Source organism: Hyla sarda, unplaced genomic scaffold, assembly GCF_029499605.1.
Source record: "Hyla sarda isolate aHylSar1 unplaced genomic scaffold, aHylSar1.hap1 scaffold_144, whole genome shotgun sequence".
NCBI classification, from domain to species: Eukaryota; Metazoa; Chordata; class Amphibia; order Anura; family Hylidae; genus Hyla; species Hyla sarda.
This window is the reverse complement of record NW_026608070.1, coordinates 84,954-103,718: the sequence shown is the minus strand read 5'-3', so window position 1 is coordinate 103,718 and position 18,765 is coordinate 84,954. Positions and strand designations below refer to the sequence as shown.

General features: G+C 45.7%; 8 non-coding genes across 8 annotated transcripts; all 8 read right to left on the bottom strand.

Annotated features, from left to right (window-relative positions):
• Positions 1-1,242: 1,242 nt before the first annotated feature.
• On the bottom strand, positions 1,243-1,433 carry LOC130307855 (U2 spliceosomal RNA). Its single transcript, XR_008856997.1, has one exon. It is a non-coding gene; the product is annotated as a U2 spliceosomal RNA (small nuclear RNA).
• A 2,105-nt stretch (positions 1,434-3,538) lies between these two features.
• LOC130307853 (U2 spliceosomal RNA) lies at positions 3,539-3,729 on the bottom strand. The gene has a single exon (XR_008856995.1). It is a non-coding gene; the product is annotated as a U2 spliceosomal RNA (small nuclear RNA).
• A 2,084-nt stretch (positions 3,730-5,813) lies between these two features.
• Positions 5,814-6,004, bottom strand: LOC130307854 (U2 spliceosomal RNA). Its single transcript, XR_008856996.1, has one exon. It is a non-coding gene; the product is annotated as a U2 spliceosomal RNA (small nuclear RNA).
• Positions 6,005-8,088: 2,084 nt separating this feature from the next.
• On the bottom strand, positions 8,089-8,279 carry LOC130307852 (U2 spliceosomal RNA). Its single transcript, XR_008856994.1, has one exon. It is a non-coding gene; the product is annotated as a U2 spliceosomal RNA (small nuclear RNA).
• Positions 8,280-10,369: 2,090 nt separating this feature from the next.
• On the bottom strand, positions 10,370-10,560 carry LOC130307851 (U2 spliceosomal RNA). Its single transcript, XR_008856993.1, has one exon. It is a non-coding gene; the product is annotated as a U2 spliceosomal RNA (small nuclear RNA).
• A 2,098-nt stretch (positions 10,561-12,658) lies between these two features.
• LOC130307850 (U2 spliceosomal RNA) lies at positions 12,659-12,849 on the bottom strand. Its single transcript, XR_008856992.1, has one exon. It is a non-coding gene; the product is annotated as a U2 spliceosomal RNA (small nuclear RNA).
• A 2,088-nt stretch (positions 12,850-14,937) lies between these two features.
• Positions 14,938-15,128, bottom strand: LOC130307849 (U2 spliceosomal RNA). Its single transcript, XR_008856991.1, has one exon. It is a non-coding gene; the product is annotated as a U2 spliceosomal RNA (small nuclear RNA).
• Positions 15,129-17,216: 2,088 nt separating this feature from the next.
• On the bottom strand, positions 17,217-17,407 carry LOC130307848 (U2 spliceosomal RNA). Its single transcript, XR_008856990.1, has one exon. It is a non-coding gene; the product is annotated as a U2 spliceosomal RNA (small nuclear RNA).
• Positions 17,408-18,765: the final 1,358 nt, after the last annotated feature.

The following is an 18,765-nucleotide window of genomic DNA, read 5'->3' as shown; positions in this document are numbered from 1 at the left end:
CGTTTATATATATGTGTGTGTGTGCGCGTATATATATATATATATATATATATATATATATATATATATATATTTCTCCGCCGAAATCACTTTTAAACCCATTTCCACCTTTTTTTCCCTTCTCTTCCTCTTACTTTTTTTTCACGTTTTTTTACGTTTTTCTCCTTTTCGCCTCTTTTCTGGGCGTATTATTCTTCTTTTTCTTCTTTTTTTTCGTCTAATGCATACCCCATCAGTGCAGCAATGCTTATTCAATACCGCCAGCAGATGGAGACACTGGGGGATAATTTTCTAAGGATTTATACTGATTTTTCCTGTCTGAATTTGTCGCACAGAAAGTTGCAGGCCAAATATGTGTGACATTTCTGCGACTTTAGCTTCTAGAGCATTTTTACAACATTATACATAGGTGCTGAATACATAAAAAGCGACTGTTCAGCGACAGACAAGTCGCATCGGCTGAAAGTAGGCCAGAATGTCAGTCCATGTTGGAGCAGGTTTAGATACAGTCTAAAGCATAGATCTCAAAGTCTGTGCACAGAATTTAGCAAGGGCCTCGCACCTTCTGATGCATCAGGTAGGTGCACTATAGCATAGCCTAACCCTCTGTACTTTGGTCTATATTGATGCGGGACATAGACAGCCAGCTGATGACCAATCCATTAGTGCAATGGATGGCTGGAAGCATTTGTCTTTGCCTTTGCAATACCACAGAAGCAATGCATGGTCAATGTACAGCAATGACACACCTGTGTGAACAGCCAGGAGACCCCCCCATGTTATGTTACATAGTTACATAGTTAGTACGGTCGAAAAAAGACATATGTCCATCAAGTTCAACCAGGGAATTAAGGGGTAGGGGTGTGGCGCGATATTGGGGAAGGGATGAGATTTTATATTTCTTCATAAGCATTAATCTTATTTTGTCAATTAGGAACATTCAGCACCCACCCGCTATCAAGGCAGCTGCCTATCATGTCATGCCCTACCTGCACAGGTGTGCTGGCTACTCAAATGATCCAATTAAGGAGGCCATTTAGTCAGCAGCAGCAGAAGTCCTGTGCCTGGACGCTCCAACAGCGGCCAGACACAAGCAGAAGCAGCAGAAGCAGCAGCAGCACCACCTTTTGTTTTTTGGCTGCAGCAGCAGCAGCAGCAGCAAGGCCCACAGGGATGGCTAGCTGGCTAGCCAGCAAGCAGGTAGCAATGAAAGTAGGAATCTTTCTTTTTAACCCTGTAAGGGGGTGGTGCACTGTACCCGAAGATACTGCCATATCGGGTCAATGCATAGGGCGACGGAAGCAAGCTTCGAAATCGGCCCCCGTTCTCAAAAATCCATTTAATATATGGTCCCCAGATAGGGGACGTATCAGATATTAAACTGATAAGAACAGATACTACACTTGATCTTAGCCAAAAGGCCGAGAAGCGATAACCGTGAAAGGGGCGGGCCCAACAAGGTCCCCTTCATGGGCACTATCACTGCTTGCTGTCAGGGAGGCTGCCAGACAATTTTCCATGCACACTCTGGGCTGGGGGGCAGTCAACCACCAGTACACACAGCAGAACCTAAACCCATACCATTATTGCTAAGCAGCAAGACAGGGGCCCATTGCACTCCCACGGGGCCTTTTTAAATGCAATCCATAACCCGGATTTGCCAGGAACCCTTCTTACTCCTCCTACTTGCATGTGACACTGGGCTTAGGATCTGCATAGGAAACACACACACAAGCACACACCTACCTTTGTTGCCTGCAGATGCCTCCTTGGCTGTCCCCAAACGGTATCAAACCAACACCCACGGGAAGCTGTAAGCATAGAGGACATGCCTGCACCCCATTGGACTTACCTGTGTGGGTTAAATCCGGGTTATTTGACAACCTATGGCGGTGATGGTTCTGCTCAGGCAGAGCAGTGCTGATGCTCCTCATAAAGCTGTCGCTGCTGTGAAGGTTCTAGGTGACATCACAATCCCTATGGTTACATACACAACAAAGCTGGGTTGTTGTTGTTTACACTCTGCAAGGCCTGTGGAAGTGAGTGACATCATAGCACTGTAGTTCTGAGGGTTCTAGATGGATGCAACAATCTCCTGTTGCTTCTATGAAGGCCATAATAGACGACATCACCAAACAGCTCCATAGTCACATACACAGCAAAGGAGAGATGTTGTTTACACCTAGTGATGTCAGTGGTATTGAGTGACATCACAGCACAGTGCTAAGGCTCCTGGGCCTGGACACAGCAGCGGCTGCAATATCTCAACGGAGAATACGTTTATATATATGTGTGTGTGTGCGCGTATATATATATATATATATATATATATATATATATATATATATTTCTCCGCCGAAATCACTTTTAAACCCATTTCCACCTTTTTTTCCCTTCTCTTCCTCTTACTTTTTTTTCACGTTTTTTTACGTTTTTCTCCTTTTCGCCTCTTTTCTGGGCGTATTATTCTTCTTTTTCTTCTTTTTTTTCGTCTAATGCATACCCCATCAGTGCAGCAATGCTTATTCAATACCGCCAGCAGATGGAGACACTGGGGGATAATTTTCTAAGGATTTATACTGATTTTTCCTGTCTGAATTTGTCGCACAGAAAGTTGCAGGCCAAATATGTGTGACATTTCTGCGACTTTAGCTTCTAGAGCATTTTTACAACATTATACATAGGTGCTGAATACATAAAAAGCGACTGTTCAGCGACAGACAAGTCGCATCGGCTGAAAGTAGGCCAGAATGTCAGTCCATGTTGGAGCAGGTTTAGATACAGTCTAAAGCATAGATCTCAAAGTCTGTGCACAGAATTTAGCAAGGGCCTCGCACCTTCTGATGCATCAGGTAGGTGCACTATAGCATAGCCTAACCCTCTGTACTTTGGTCTATATTGATGCGGGACATAGACAGCCAGCTGATGACCAATCCATTAGTGCAATGGATGGCTGGAAGCATTTGTCTTTGCCTTTGCAATACCACAGAAGCAATGCATGGTCAATGTACAGCAATGACACACCTGTGTGAACAGCCAGGAGACCCCCCCATGTTATGTTACATAGTTACATAGTTAGTACGGTCGAAAAAAGACATATGTCCATCAAGTTCAACCAGGGAATTAAGGGGTAGGGGTGTGGCGCGATATTGGGGAAGGGATGAGATTTTATATTTCTTCATAAGCATTAATCTTATTTTGTCAATTAGGAACATTCAGCACCCACCCGCTATCAAGGCAGCTGCCTATCATGTCATGCCCTACCTGCACAGGTGTGCTGGCTACTCAAATGATCCAATTAAGGAGGCCATTTAGTCAGCAGCAGCAGAAGTCCTGTGCCTGGACGCTCCAACAGCGGCCAGACACAAGCAGAAGCAGCAGAAGCAGCAGCAGCAGAAGCAGCAGCAGCAGCACCACCACCTTTTGTTTTTTGGCTGCAGCAGCAGCAGCAGCAGCAAGGCCCACAGGGCTGGCTAGCTGGCTAGCCAGCAAGCAGGTAGCAATGAAAGTAGGAATCTTTCTTTTTAACCCTGTAAGGGGGTGGTGCACTGTACCCGAAGATACTGCCATATCGGGTCAATGCATAGGGCGACGGAAGCAAGCTTCGAAATCGGCCCCCGTTCTCAAAAATCCATTTAATATATGGTCCCCAGATAGGGGACGTATCAGATATTAAACTGATAAGAACAGATACTACACTTGATCTTAGCCAAAAGGCCGAGAAGCGATAACCGTGAAAGGGGCGGGCCCAACAAGGTCCCCTTCATGGGCACTATCACTGCTTGCTGTCAGGGAGGCTGCCAGACAATTTTCCATGCACACTCTGGGCTGGGGGGCAGTCAACCACCAGTACACACAGCAGAACCTAAACCCATACCATTATTGCTAAGCAGCAAGACAGGGGCCCATTGCACTCCCACGGGGCCTTTTTAAATGCAATCCATAACCCGGATTTGCCAGGAACCCTTCTTACTCCTCCTACTTGCATGTGACACTGGGCTTAGGATCTGCATAGGAAACACACACACAAGCACACACCTACCTTTGTTGCCTGCAGATGCCTCCTTGGCTGTCCCCAAACGGTATCAAACCAACACCCACGGGAAGCTGTAAGCATAGAGGACATGCCTGCACCCCATTGGACTTACCTGTGTGGGTTAAATCCGGGTTATTTGACAACCTATGGCGGTGATGGTTCTGCTCAGGCAGAGCAGTGCTGATGCTCCTCATAAAGCTGTCGCTGCTGTGAAGGTTCTAGGTGACATCACAATCCCTATGGTTACATACACAACAAAGCTGGGTTGTTGTTGTTTACACTCTGCAAGGCCTGTGGAAGTGAGTGACATCATAGCACTGTAGTTCTGAGGGTTCTAGATGGATGCAACAATCTCCTGTTGCTTCTATGAAGGCCATAATAGACGACATCACCAAACAGCTCCATAGTCACATACACAGCAAAGGAGAGATGTTGTTTACACCTAGTGATGTCAGTGGTATTGAGTGACATCACAGCACAGTGCTAAGGCTCCTGGGCCTGGACACAGCAGCGGCTGCAATATCTCAACGGAGAATACGTTTATATATATGTGTGTGTGTGCGCGTATATATATATATATATATATATATATATATATATATATATATTTCTCCGCCGAAATCACTTTTAAACCCATTTCCACCTTTTTTTCCCTTCTCTTCCTCTTACTTTTTTTTCACGTTTTTTTACGTTTTTCTCCTTTTCGCCTCTTTTCTGGGCGTATTATTCTTCTTTTTCTTCTTTTTTTTCGTCTAATGCATACCCCATCAGTGCAGCAATGCTTATTCAATACCGCCAGCAGATGGAGACACTGGGGGATAATTTTCTAAGGATTTATACTGATTTTTCCTGTCTGAATTTGTCGCACAGAAAGTTGCAGGCCAAATATGTGTGACATTTCTGCGACTTTAGCTTCTAGAGCATTTTTACAACATTATACATAGGTGCTGAATACATAAAAAGCGACTGTTCAGCGACAGACAAGTCGCATCGGCTGAAAGTAGGCCAGAATGTCAGTCCATGTTGGAGCAGGTTTAGATACAGTCTAAAGCATAGATCTCAAAGTCTGTGCACAGAATTTAGCAAGGGCCTCGCACCTTCTGATGCATCAGGTAGGTGCACTATAGCATAGCCTAACCCTCTGTACTTTGGTCTATATTGATGCGGGACATAGACAGCCAGCTGATGACCAATCCATTAGTGCAATGGATGGCTGGAAGCATTTGTCTTTGCCTTTGCAATACCACAGAAGCAATGCATGGTCAATGTACAGCAATGACACACCTGTGTGAACAGCCAGGAGACCCCCCCATGTTATGTTACATAGTTACATAGTTAGTACGGTCGAAAAAAGACATATGTCCATCAAGTTCAACCAGGGAATTAAGGGGTAGGGGTGTGGCGCGATATTGGGGAAGGGATGAGATTTTATATTTCTTCATAAGCATTAATCTTATTTTGTCAATTAGGAACATTCAGCACCCACCCGCTATCAAGGCAGCTGCCTATCATGTCATGCCCTACCTGCACAGGTGTGCTGGCTACTCAAATGATCCAATTAAGGAGGCCATTTAGTCAGCAGCAGCAGAAGTCCTGTGCCTGGACGCTCCAACAGCGGCCAGACACAAGCAGAAGCAGCAGAAGCAGCAGCAGCACCACCTTTTGTTTTTTGGCTGCAGCAGCAGCAGCAGCAGCAAGGCCCACAGGGCTGGCTAGCTGGCTAGCCAGCAAGCAGGTAGCAATGAAAGTAGGAATCTTTCTTTTTAACCCTGTAAGGGGGTGGTGCACTGTACCCGAAGATACTGCCATATCGGGTCAATGCATAGGGCGACGGAAGCAAGCTTCAAAATCGGCCCCCGTTCTCAAAAATCCATTTAATATATGGTCCCCAGATAGGGGACGTATCAGATATTAAACTGATAAGAACAGATACTACACTTGATCTTAGCCAAAAGGCCGAGAAGCGATAACCGTGAAAGGGGCGGGCCCAACAAGGTCCCCTTCATGGGCACTATCACTGCTTGCTGTCAGGGAGGCTGCCAGACAATTTTCCATGCACACTCTGGGCTGGGGGGCAGTCAACCACCAGTACACACAGCAGAACCTAAACCCATACCATTATTGCTAAGCAGCAAGACAGGGGCCCATTGCACTCCCACGGGGCCTTTTTAAATGCAATCCATAACCCGGATTTGCCAGGAACCCTTCTTACTCCTCCTACTTGCATGTGACACTGGGCTTAGGATCTGCATAGGAAACACACACACAAGCACACACCTACCTTTGTTGCCTGCAGATGCCTCCTTGGCTGTCCCCAAACGGTATCAAACCAACACCCACGGGAAGCTGTAAGCATAGAGGACATGCCTGCACCCCATTGGACTTACCTGTGTGGGTTAAATGCGGGTTATTTGACAACCTATGGCGGTGATGGTTCTGCTCAGGCAGAGCAGTGCTGATGCTCCTCATAAAGCTGTCGCTGCTGTGAAGGTTCTAGGTGACATCACAATCCCTATGGTTACATACACAACAAAGCTGGGTTGTTGTTGTTTACACTCTGCAAGGCCTGTGGAAGTGAGTGACATCATAGCACTGTAGTTCTGAGGGTTCTAGATGGATGCAACAATCTCCTGTTGCTTCTATGAAGGCCATAATAGACGACATCACCAAACAGCTCCATAGTCACATACACAGCAAAGGAGAGATGTTGTTTACACCTAGTGATGTCAGTGGTATTGAGTGACATCACAGCACAGTGCTAAGGCTCCTGGGCCTGGACACAGCAGCGGCTGCAATATCTCAACGGAGAATACGTTTATATATATGTGTGTGTGTGCGCGTATATATATATATATATATATATATATATATATATATATATATTTCTCCGCCGAAATCACTTTTAAACCCATTTCCACCTTTTTTTCCCTTCTCTTCCTCTTACTTTTTTTTCACGTTTTTTTACGTTTTTCTCCTTTTCGCCTCTTTTCTGGGCGTATTATTCTTCTTTTTCTTCTTTTTTTTCGTCTAATGCATACCCCATCAGTGCAGCAATGCTTATTCAATACCGCCAGCAGATGGAGACACTGGGGGATAATTTTCTAAGGATTTATACTGATTTTTCCTGTCTGAATTTGTCGCACAGAAAGTTGCAGGCCAAATATGTGTGACATTTCTGCGACTTTAGCTTCTAGAGCATTTTTACAACATTATACATAGGTGCTGAATACATAAAAAGCGACTGTTCAGCGACAGACAAGTCGCATCGGCTGAAAGTAGGCCAGAATGTCAGTCCATGTTGGAGCAGGTTTAGATACAGTCTAAAGCATAGATCTCAAAGTCTGTGCACAGAATTTAGCAAGGGCCTCGCACCTTCTGATGCATCAGGTAGGTGCACTATAGCATAGCCTAACCCTCTGTACTTTGGTCTATATTGATGCGGGACATAGACAGCCAGCTGATGACCAATCCATTAGTGCAATGGATGGCTGGAAGCATTTGTCTTTGCCTTTGCAATACCACAGAAGCAATGCATGGTCAATGTACAGCAATGACACACCTGTGTGAACAGCCAGGAGACCCCCCCATGTTATGTTACATAGTTACATAGTTAGTACGGTCGAAAAAAGACATATGTCCATCAAGTTCAACCAGGGAATTAAGGGGTAGGGGTGTGGCGCGATATTGGGGAAGGGATGAGATTTTATATTTCTTCATAAGCATTAATCTTATTTTGTCAATTAGGAACATTCAGCACCCACCCGCTATCAAGGCAGCTGCCTATCATGTCATGCCCTACCTGCACAGGTGTGCTGGCTACTCAAATGATCCAATTAAGGAGGCCATTTAGTCAGCAGCAGCAGAAGTCCTGTGCCTGGACGCTCCAACAGCGGCCAGACACAAGCAGAAGCAGCAGAAGCAGCAGCAGCACCACCTTTTGTTTTTTGGCTGCAGCAGCAGCAGCAGCAGCAAGGCCCACAGGGCTGGCTAGCTGGCTAGCCAGCAAGCAGGTAGCAATGAAAGTAGGAATCTTTCTTTTTAACCCTGTAAGGGGGTGGTGCACTGTACCCGAAGATACTGCCATATCGGGTCAATGCATAGGGCGACGGAAGCAAGCTTCGAAATCGGCCCCCGTTCTCAAAAATCCATTTAATATATGGTCCCCAGATAGGGGACGTATCAGATATTAAACTGATAAGAACAGATACTACACTTGATCTTAGCCAAAAGGCCGAGAAGCGATAACCGTGAAAGGGGCGGGCCCAACAAGGTCCCCTTCATGGGCACTATCACTGCTTGCTGTCAGGGAGGCTGCCAGACAATTTTCCATGCACACTCTGGGCTGGGGGGCAGTCAACCACCAGTACACACAGCAGAACCTAAACCCATACCATTATTGCTAAGCAGCAAGACAGGAGCCCATTGCACTCCCACGGGGCCTTTTTAAATGCAATCCATAACCCGGATTTGCCAGGAACCCTTCTTACTCCTCCTACTTGCATGTGACACTGGGCTTAGGATCTGCATAGGAAACACACACACAAGCACACACCTACCTTTGTTGCCTGCAGATGCCTCCTTGGCTGTCCCCAAACGGTATCAAACCAACACCCACGGGAAGCTGTAAGCATAGAGGACATGCCTGCACCCCATTGGACTTACCTGTGTGGGTTAAATCCGGGTTATTTGACAACCTATGGCGGTGATGGTTCTGCTCAGGCAGAGCAGTGCTGATGCTCCTCATAAAGCTGTCGCTGCTGTGAAGGTTCTAGGTGACATCACAATCCCTATGGTTACATACACAACAAAGCTGGGTTGTTGTTGTTTACACTCTGCAAGGCCTGTGGAAGTGAGTGACATCATAGCACTGTAGTTCTGAGGGTTCTAGATGGATGCAACAATCTCCTGTTGCTTCTATGAAGGCCATAATAGACGACATCACCAAACAGCTCCATAGTCACATACACAGCAAAGGAGAGATGTTGTTTACACCTAGTGATGTCAGTGGTATTGAGTGACATCACAGCACAGTGCTAAGGCTCCTGGGCCTGGACACAGCAGCGGCTGCAATATCTCAACGGAGAATACGTTTATATATATGTGTGTGTGTGCGCGTATATATATATATATATATATATATATATATATATATATATATATATATTTCTCCGCCGAAATCACTTTTAAACCCATTTCCACCTTTTTTTCCCTTCTCTTCCTCTTACTTTTTTTTCACGTTTTTTTACGTTTTTCTCCTTTTCGCCTCTTTTCTGGGCGTATTATTCTTCTTTTTCTTCTTTTTTTTCGTCTAATGCATACCCCATCAGTGCAGCAATGCTTATTCAATACCGCCAGCAGATGGAGACACTGGGGGATAATTTTCTAAGGATTTATACTGATTTTTCATGTCTGAATTTGTCGCACAGAAAGTTGCAGGCCAAATATGTGTGACATTTCTGCGACTTTAGCTTCTAGAGCATTTTTACAACATTATACATAGGTGCTGAATACATAAAAAGCGACTGTTCAGCGACAGACAAGTCGCATCGGCTGAAAGTAGGCCAGAATGTCAGTCCATGTTGGAGCAGGTTTAGATACAGTCTAAAGCATAGATCTCAAAGTCTGTGCACAGAATTTAGCAAGGGCCTCGCACCTTCTGATGCATCAGGTAGGTGCACTATAGCATAGCCTAACCCTCTGTACTTTGGTCTATATTGATGCGGGACATAGACAGCCAGCTGATGACCAATCCATTAGTGCAATGGATGGCTGGAAGCATTTGTCTTTGCCTTTGCAATACCACAGAAGCAATGCATGGTCAATGTACAGCAATGACACACCTGTGTGAACAGCCAGGAGACCCCCCCATGTTATGTTACATAGTTACATAGTTAGTACGGTCGAAAAAAGACATATGTCCATCAAGTTCAACCAGGGAATTAAGGGGTAGGGGTGTGGCGCGATATTGGGGAAGGGATGAGATTTTATATTTCTTCATAAGCATTAATCTTATTTTGTCAATTAGGAACATTCAGCACCCACCCGCTATCAAGGCAGCTGCCTATCATGTCATGCCCTACCTGCACAGGTGTGCTGGCTACTCAAATGATCCAATTAAGGAGGCCATTTAGTCAGCAGCAGCAGAAGTCCTGTGCCTGGACGCTCCAACAGCGGCCAGACACAAGCAGAAGCAGCAGAAGCAGCAGCAGCACCACCTTTTGTTTTTTGGCTGCAGCAGCAGCAGCAGCAGCAAGGCCCACAGGGCTGGCTAGCTGGCTAGCCAGCAAGCAGGTAGCAATGAAAGTAGGAATCTTTCTTTTTAACCCTGTAAGGGGGTGGTGCACTGTACCCGAAGATACTGCCATATCGGGTCAATGCATAGGGCGACGGAAGCAAGCTTCGAAATCGGCCCCCGTTCTCAAAAATCCATTTAATATATGGTCCCCAGATAGGGGACGTATCAGATATTAAACTGATAAGAACAGATACTACACTTGATCTTAGCCAAAAGGCCGAGAAGCGATAACCGTGAAAGGGGCGGGCCCAACAAGGTCCCCTTCATGGGCACTATCACTGCTTGCTGTCAGGGAGGCTGCCAGACAATTTTCCATGCACACTCTGGGCTGGGGGGCAGTCAACCACCAGTACACACAGCAGAACCTAAACCCATACCATTATTGCTAAGCAGCAAGACAGGGGCCCATTGCACTCCCACGGGGCCTTTTTAAATGCAATCCATAACCCGGATTTGCCAGGAACCCTTCTTACTCCTCCTACTTGCATGTGACACTGGGCTTAGGATCTGCATAGGAAACACACACACAAGCACACACCTACCTTTGTTGCCTGCAGATGCCTCCTTGGCTGTCCCCAAACGGTATCAAACCAACACCCACGGGAAGCTGTAAGCATAGAGGACATGCCTGCACCCCATTGGACTTACCTGTGTGGGTTAAATCCGGGTTATTTGACAACCTATGGCGGTGATGGTTCTGCTCAGGCAGAGCAGTGCTGATGCTCCTCATAAAGCTGTCGCTGCTGTGAAGGTTCTAGGTGACATCACAATCCCTATGGTTACATACACAACAAAGCTGGGTTGTTGTTGTTTACACTCTGCAAGGCCTGTGGAAGTGAGTGACATCATAGCACTGTAGTTCTGAGGGTTCTAGATGGATGCAACAATCTCCTGTTGCTTCTATGAAGGCCATAATAGACGACATCACCAAACAGCTCCATAGTCACATACACAGCAAAGGAGAGATGTTGTTTACACCTAGTGATGTCAGTGGTATTGAGTGACATCACAGCACAGTGCTAAGGCTCCTGGGCCTGGACACAGCAGCGGCTGCAATATCTCAACGGAGAATACGTTTATATATATGTGTGTGTGTGCGCGTATATATATATATATATATATATATATATATATATATATATATATATATATATATATTTCTCCGCCGAAATCACTTTTAAACCCATTTCCACCTTTTTTTCCCTTCTCTTCCTCTTACTTTTTTTTCACGTTTTTTTACGTTTTTCTCCTTTTCGCCTCTTTTCTGGGCGTATTATTCTTCTTTTTCTTCTTTTTTTTCGTCTAATGCATACCCCATCAGTGCAGCAATGCTTATTCAATACCGCCAGCAGATGGAGACACTGGGGGATAATTTTCTAAGGATTTATACTGATTTTTCCTGTCTGAATTTGTCGCACAGAAAGTTGCAGGCCAAATATGTGTGACATTTCTGCGACTTTAGCTTCTAGAGCATTTTTACAACATTATACATAGGTGCTGAATACATAAAAAGCGACTGTTCAGCGACAGACAAGTCGCATCGGCTGAAAGTAGGCCAGAATGTCAGTCCATGTTGGAGCAGGTTTAGATACAGTCTAAAGCATAGATCTCAAAGTCTGTGCACAGAATTTAGCAAGGGCCTCGCACCTTCTGATGCATCAGGTAGGTGCACTATAGCATAGCCTAACCCTCTGTACTTTGGTCTATATTGATGCGGGACATAGACAGCCAGCTGATGACCAATCCATTAGTGCAATGGATGGCTGGAAGCATTTGTCTTTGCCTTTGCAATACCACAGAAGCAATGCATGGTCAATGTACAGCAATGACACACCTGTGTGAACAGCCAGGAGACCCCCCCATGTTATGTTACATAGTTACATAGTTAGTACGGTCGAAAAAAGACATATGTCCATCAAGTTCAACCAGGGAATTAAGGGGTAGGGGTGTGGCGCGATATTGGGGAAGGGATGAGATTTTATATTTCTTCATAAGCATTAATCTTATTTTGTCAATTAGGAACATTCAGCACCCACCCGCTATCAAGGCAGCTGCCTATCATGTCATGCCCTACCTGCACAGGTGTGCTGGCTACTCAAATGATCCAATTAAGGAGGCCATTTAGTCAGCAGCAGCAGAAGTCCTGTGCCTGGACGCTCCAACAGCGGCCAGACACAAGCAGAAGCAGCAGAAGCAGCAGCAGCACCACCTTTTGTTTTTTGGCTGCAGCAGCAGCAGCAGCAGCAAGGCCCACAGGGCTGGCTAGCTGGCTAGCCAGCAAGCAGGTAGCAATGAAAGTAGGAATCTTTCTTTTTAACCCTGTAAGGGGGTGGTGCACTGTACCCGAAGATACTGCCATATCGGGTCAATGCATAGGGCGACGGAAGCAAGCTTCGAAATCGGCCCCCGTTCTCAAAAATCCATTTAATATATGGTCCCCAGATAGGGGACGTATCAGATATTAAACTGATAAGAACAGATACTACACTTGATCTTAGCCAAAAGGCCGAGAAGCGATAACCGTGAAAGGGGCGGGCCCAACAAGGTCCCCTTCATGGGCACTATCACTGCTTGCTGTCAGGGAGGCTGCCAGACAATTTTCCATGCACACTCTGGGCTGGGGGGCAGTCAACCACCAGTACACACAGCAGAACCTAAACCCATACCATTATTGCTAAGCAGCAAGACAGGGGCCCATTGCACTCCCACGGGGCCTTTTTAAATGCAATCCATAACCCGGATTTGCCAGGAACCCTTCTTACTCCTCCTACTTGCATGTGACACTGGGCTTAGGATCTGCATAGGAAACACACACACAAGCACACACCTACCTTTGTTGCCTGCAGATGCCTCCTTGGCTGTCCCCAAACGGTATCAAACCAACACCCACGGGAAGCTGTAAGCATAGAGGACATGCCTGCACCCCATTGGACTTACCTGTGTGGGTTAAATCCGGGTTATTTGACAACCTATGGCGGTGATGGTTCTGCTCAGGCAGAGCAGTGCTGATGCTCCTCATAAAGCTGTCGCTGCTGTGAAGGTTCTAGGTGACATCACAATCCCTATGGTTACATACACAACAAAGCTGGGTTGTTGTTGTTTACACTCTGCAAGGCCTGTGGAAGTGAGTGACATCATAGCACTGTAGTTCTGAGGGTTCTAGATGGATGCAACAATCTCCTGTTGCTTCTATGAAGGCCATAATAGACGACATCACCAAACAGCTCCATAGTCACATACACAGCAAAGGAGAGATGTTGTTTACACCTAGTGATGTCAGTGGTATTGAGTGACATCACAGCACAGTGCTAAGGCTCCTGGGCCTGGACACAGCAGCGGCTGCAATATCTCAACGGAGAATACGTTTATATATATGTGTGTGTGTGCGCGTATATATATATATATATATATATATATATATATATATATATATATATTTCTCCGCCGAAATCACTTTTAAACCCATTTCCACCTTTTTTTCCCTTCTCTTCCTCTTACTTTTTTTTCACGTTTTTTTACGTTTTTCTCCTTTTCGCCTCTTTTCTGGGCGTATTATTCTTCTTTTTCTTCTTTTTTTTCGTCTAATGCATACCCCATCAGTGCAGCAATGCTTATTCAATACCGCCAGCAGATGGAGACACTGGGGGATAATTTTCTAAGGATTTATACTGATTTTTCCTGTCTGAATTTGTCGCACAGAAAGTTGCAGGCCAAATATGTGTGACATTTCTGCGACTTTAGCTTCTAGAGCATTTTTACAACATTATACATAGGTGCTGAATACATAAAAAGCGACTGTTCAGCGACAGACAAGTCGCATCGGCTGAAAGTAGGCCAGAATGTCAGTCCATGTTGGAGCAGGTTTAGATACAGTCTAAAGCATAGATCTCAAAGTCTGTGCACAGAATTTAGCAAGGGCCTCGCACCTTCTGATGCATCAGGTAGGTGCACTATAGCATAGCCTAACCCTCTGTACTTTGGTCTATATTGATGCGGGACATAGACAGCCAGCTGATGACCAATCCATTAGTGCAATGGATGGCTGGAAGCATTTGTCTTTGCCTTTGCAATACCACAGAAGCAATGCATGGTCAATGTACAGCAATGACACACCTGTGTGAACAGCCAGGAGACCCCCCCATGTTATGTTACATAGTTACATAGTTAGTACGGTCGAAAAAAGACATATGTCCATCAAGTTCAACCAGGGAATTAAGGGGTAGGGGTGTGGCGCGATATTGGGGAAGGGATGAGATTTTATATTTCTTCATAAGCATTAATCTTATTTTGTCAATTAGGAACATTCAGCACCCACCCGCTATCAAGGCAGCTGCCTATCATGTCATGCCCTACCTGCACAGGTGTGCTGGCTACTCAAATGATCCAATTAAGGAGGCCATTTAGTCAGCAGCAGCAGAAGTCCTGTGCCTGGACGCTCCAACAGCGGCCAGACACAAGCAGAAGCAGCAGAAGCAGCAGCAGCACCACCTTTTGTTTTTTGGCTGCAGCAGCAGCAGCAGCAGCAAGGCCCACAGGGCTGGCTAGCTGGCTAGCCAGCAAGCAGGTAGCAATGAAAGTAGGAATCTTTCTTTTTAACCCTGTAAGGGGGTGGTGCACTGTACCCGAAGATACTGCCATATCGGGTCAATGCATAGGGCGACGGAAGCAAGCTTCGAAATCGGCCCCCGTTCTCAAAAATCCATTTAATATATGGTCCCCAGATAGGGGACGTATCAGATATTAAACTGATAAGAACAGATACTACACTTGATCTTAGCCAAAAGGCCGAGAAGCGATAACCGTGAAAGGGGCGGGCCCAACAAGGTCCCCTTCATGGGCACTATCACTGCTTGCTGTCAGGGAGGCTGCCAGACAATTTTCCATGCACACTCTGGGCTGGGGGGCAGTCAACCACCAGTACACACAGCAGAACCTAAACCCATACCATTATTGCTAAGCAGCAAGACAGGGGCCCATTGCACTCCCACGGGGCCTTTTTAAATGCAATCCATAACCCGGATTTGCCAGGAACCCTTCTTACTCCTCCTACTTGCATGTGACACTGGGCTTAGGATCTGCATAGGAAACACACACACAAGCACACACCTACCTTTGTTGCCTGCAGATGCCTCCTTGGCTGTCCCCAAACGGTATCAAACCAACACCCACGGGAAGCTGTAAGCATAGAGGACATGCCTGCACCCCATTGGACTTACCTGTGTGGGTTAAATCCGGGTTATTTGACAACCTATGGCGGTGATGGTTCTGCTCAGGCAGAGCAGTGCTGATGCTCCTCATAAAGCTGTCGCTGCTGTGAAGGTTCTAGGTGACATCACAATCCCTATGGTTACATACACAACAAAGCTGGGTTGTTGTTGTTTACACTCTGCAAGGCCTGTGGAAGTGAGTGACATCATAGCACTGTAGTTCTGAGGGTTCTAGATGGATGCAACAATCTCCTGTTGCTTCTATGAAGGCCATAATAGACGACATCACCAAACAGCTCCATAGTCACATACACAGCAAAGGAGAGATGTTGTTTACACCTAGTGATGTCAGTGGTATTGAGTGACATCACAGCACAGTGCTAAGGCTCCTGGGCCTGGACACAGCAGCGGCTGCAATATCTCAACGGAGAATACGTTTATATATATGTGTGTGTGTGCGCGTATATATATATATATATATATATATATATATATATATATATATATATTTCTCCGCCGAAATCACTTTTAAACCCATTTCCACCTTTTTTTCCCTTCTCTTCCTCTTACTTTTTTTTCACGTTTTTTTACGTTTTTCTCCTTTTCGCCTCTTTTCTGGGCGTATTATTCTTCTTTTTCTTCTTTTTTTTCGTCTAATGCATACCCCATCAGTGCAGCAATGCTTATTCAATACCGCCAGCAGATGGAGACACTGGGGGATAATTTTCTAAGGATTTATACTGATTTTTCCTGTCTGAATTTGTCGCACAGAAAGTTGCAGGCCAAATATGTGTGACATTTCTGCGACTTTAGCTTCTAGAGCATTTTTACAACATTATACATAGGTGCTGAATACATAAAAAGCGACTGTTCAGTGACAGACAAGTCGCATCGGCTGAAAGTAGGCCAGAATGTCAGTCCATGTTGGAGCAGGTTTAGATACAGTCTAAAGCATAGATCTCAAAGTCTGTGCACAGAATTTAGCAAGGGCCTCGCACCTTCTGATGCATCAGGTAGGTGCACTATAGCATAGCCTAACCCTCTGTACTTTGGTCTATATTGATGCGGGACATAGACAGCCAGCTGATGACCAATCCATTAGTGCAATGGATGGCTGGAAGCATTTGTCTTTGCCTTTGCAATACCACAGAAGCAATGCATGGTCAATGTACAGCAATGACACACCTGTGTGAACAGCCAGGAGACCCCCCCATGTTATGTTACATAGTTACATAGTTAGTACGGTCGAAAAAAGACATATGTCCATCAAGTTCAACCAGGGAATTAAGGGGTAGGGGTGTGGCGCGATATTGGGGAAGGGATGAGATTTTATATTTCTTCATAAGCATTAATCTTATTTTGTCAATTAGGAACATTCAGCACCCACCCGCTATCAAGGCAGCTGCCTATCATGTCATGCCCTACCTGCACAGGTGTGCTGGCTACTCAAATGATCCAATTAAGGAGGCCATTTAGTCAGCAGCAGCAGAAGTCCTGTGCCTGGACGCTCCAACAGGGGCCAGACACAAGCAGAAGCAGCAGAAGCAGCAGCAGCACCACCTTTTGTTTTTTGGCTGCAGCAGCAGCAGCAGCAGCAAGGCCCACAGGGCTGGCTAGCTGGCTAGCCAGCAAGCAGGTAGCAATGAAAGTAGGAATCTTTCTTTTTAACCCTGTAAGGGGGTGGTGCACTGTACCCGAAGATACTGCCATATCGGGTCAATGCATAGGGCGACGGAAGCAAGCTTCGAAATCGGCCCCCGTTCTCAAAAATCCATTTAATATATGGTCCCCAGATAGGGGACGTATCAGATATTAAACTGATAAGAACAGATACTACACTTGATCTTAGCCAAAAGGCCGAGAAGCGATAACCGTGAAAGGGGCGGGCCCAACAAGGTCCCCTTCATGGGCACTATCACTGCTTGCTGTCAGGGAGGCTGCCAGACAATTTTCCATGCACACTCTGGGCTGGGGGGCAGTCAACCACCAGTACACACAGCAGAACCTAAACCCATACCATTATTGCTAAGCAGCAAGACAGGGGCCCATTGCACTCCCACGGGGCCTTTTTAAATGCAATCCATAACCCGGATTTGCCAGGAACCCTTCTTACTCCTCCTACTTGCATGTGACACTGGGCTTAGGATCTGCATAGGAAACACACACACAAGCACACACCTACCTTTGTTGCCTGCAGATGCCTCCTTGGCTGTCCCCAAACGGTATCAAACCAACACCCACGGGAAGCTGTAAGCATAGAGGACATGCCTGCACCCCATTGGACTTACCTGTGTGGGTTAAATCCGGGTTATTTGACAACCTATGGCGGTGATGGTTCTGCTCAGGCAGAGCAGTGCTGATGCTCCTCATAAAGCTGTCGCTGCTGTGAAGGTTCTAGGTGACATCACAATCCCTATGGTTACATACACAACAAAGCTGGGTTGTTGTTGTTTACACTCTGCAAGGCCTGTGGAAGTGAGTGACATCATAGCACTGTAGTTCTGAGGGTTCTAGATGGATGCAACAATCTCCTGTTGCTTCTATGAAGGCCATAATAGACGACATCACCAAACAGCTCCATAGTCACATACACAGCAAAGGAGAGATGTTGTTTACACCTAGTGATGTCAGTGGTATTGAGTGACATCACAGCACAGTGCTAAGGCTCCTGGGCCTGGACACAGCAGCGGCTGCAATATCTCAACGGAGAATACGTTTATATATATGTGTGTGTGTGCGCGTATATATATATATATATATATATATATATATATATATATTTCTCCGCCGAAATCACTTTTAAACCCATTTCCACCTTTTTTTCCCTTCTCTTCCTCTTACTTTTTTTTCACGTTTTTTTACGTTTTTCTCCTTTTCGCCTCTTTTCTGGGCGTATTATTCTTCTTTTTCTTCTTTTTTTTCGTCTAATGCATACCCCATCAGTGCAGCAATGCTTATTCAATACCGCCAGCAGATGGAGACACTGGGGGATAATTTTCTAAGGATTTATACTGATTTTTCCTGTCTGAATTTGTCGCACAGAAAGTTGCAGGCCAAATATGTGTGACATTTCTGCGACTTTAGCTTCTAGAGCATTTTTACAACATTATACATAGGTGCTGAATACATAAAAAGCGACTGTTCAGCGACAGACAAGTCGCATCGGCTGAAAGTAGGCCAGAATGTCAGTCCATGTTGGAGCAGGTTTAGATACAGTCTAAAGCATA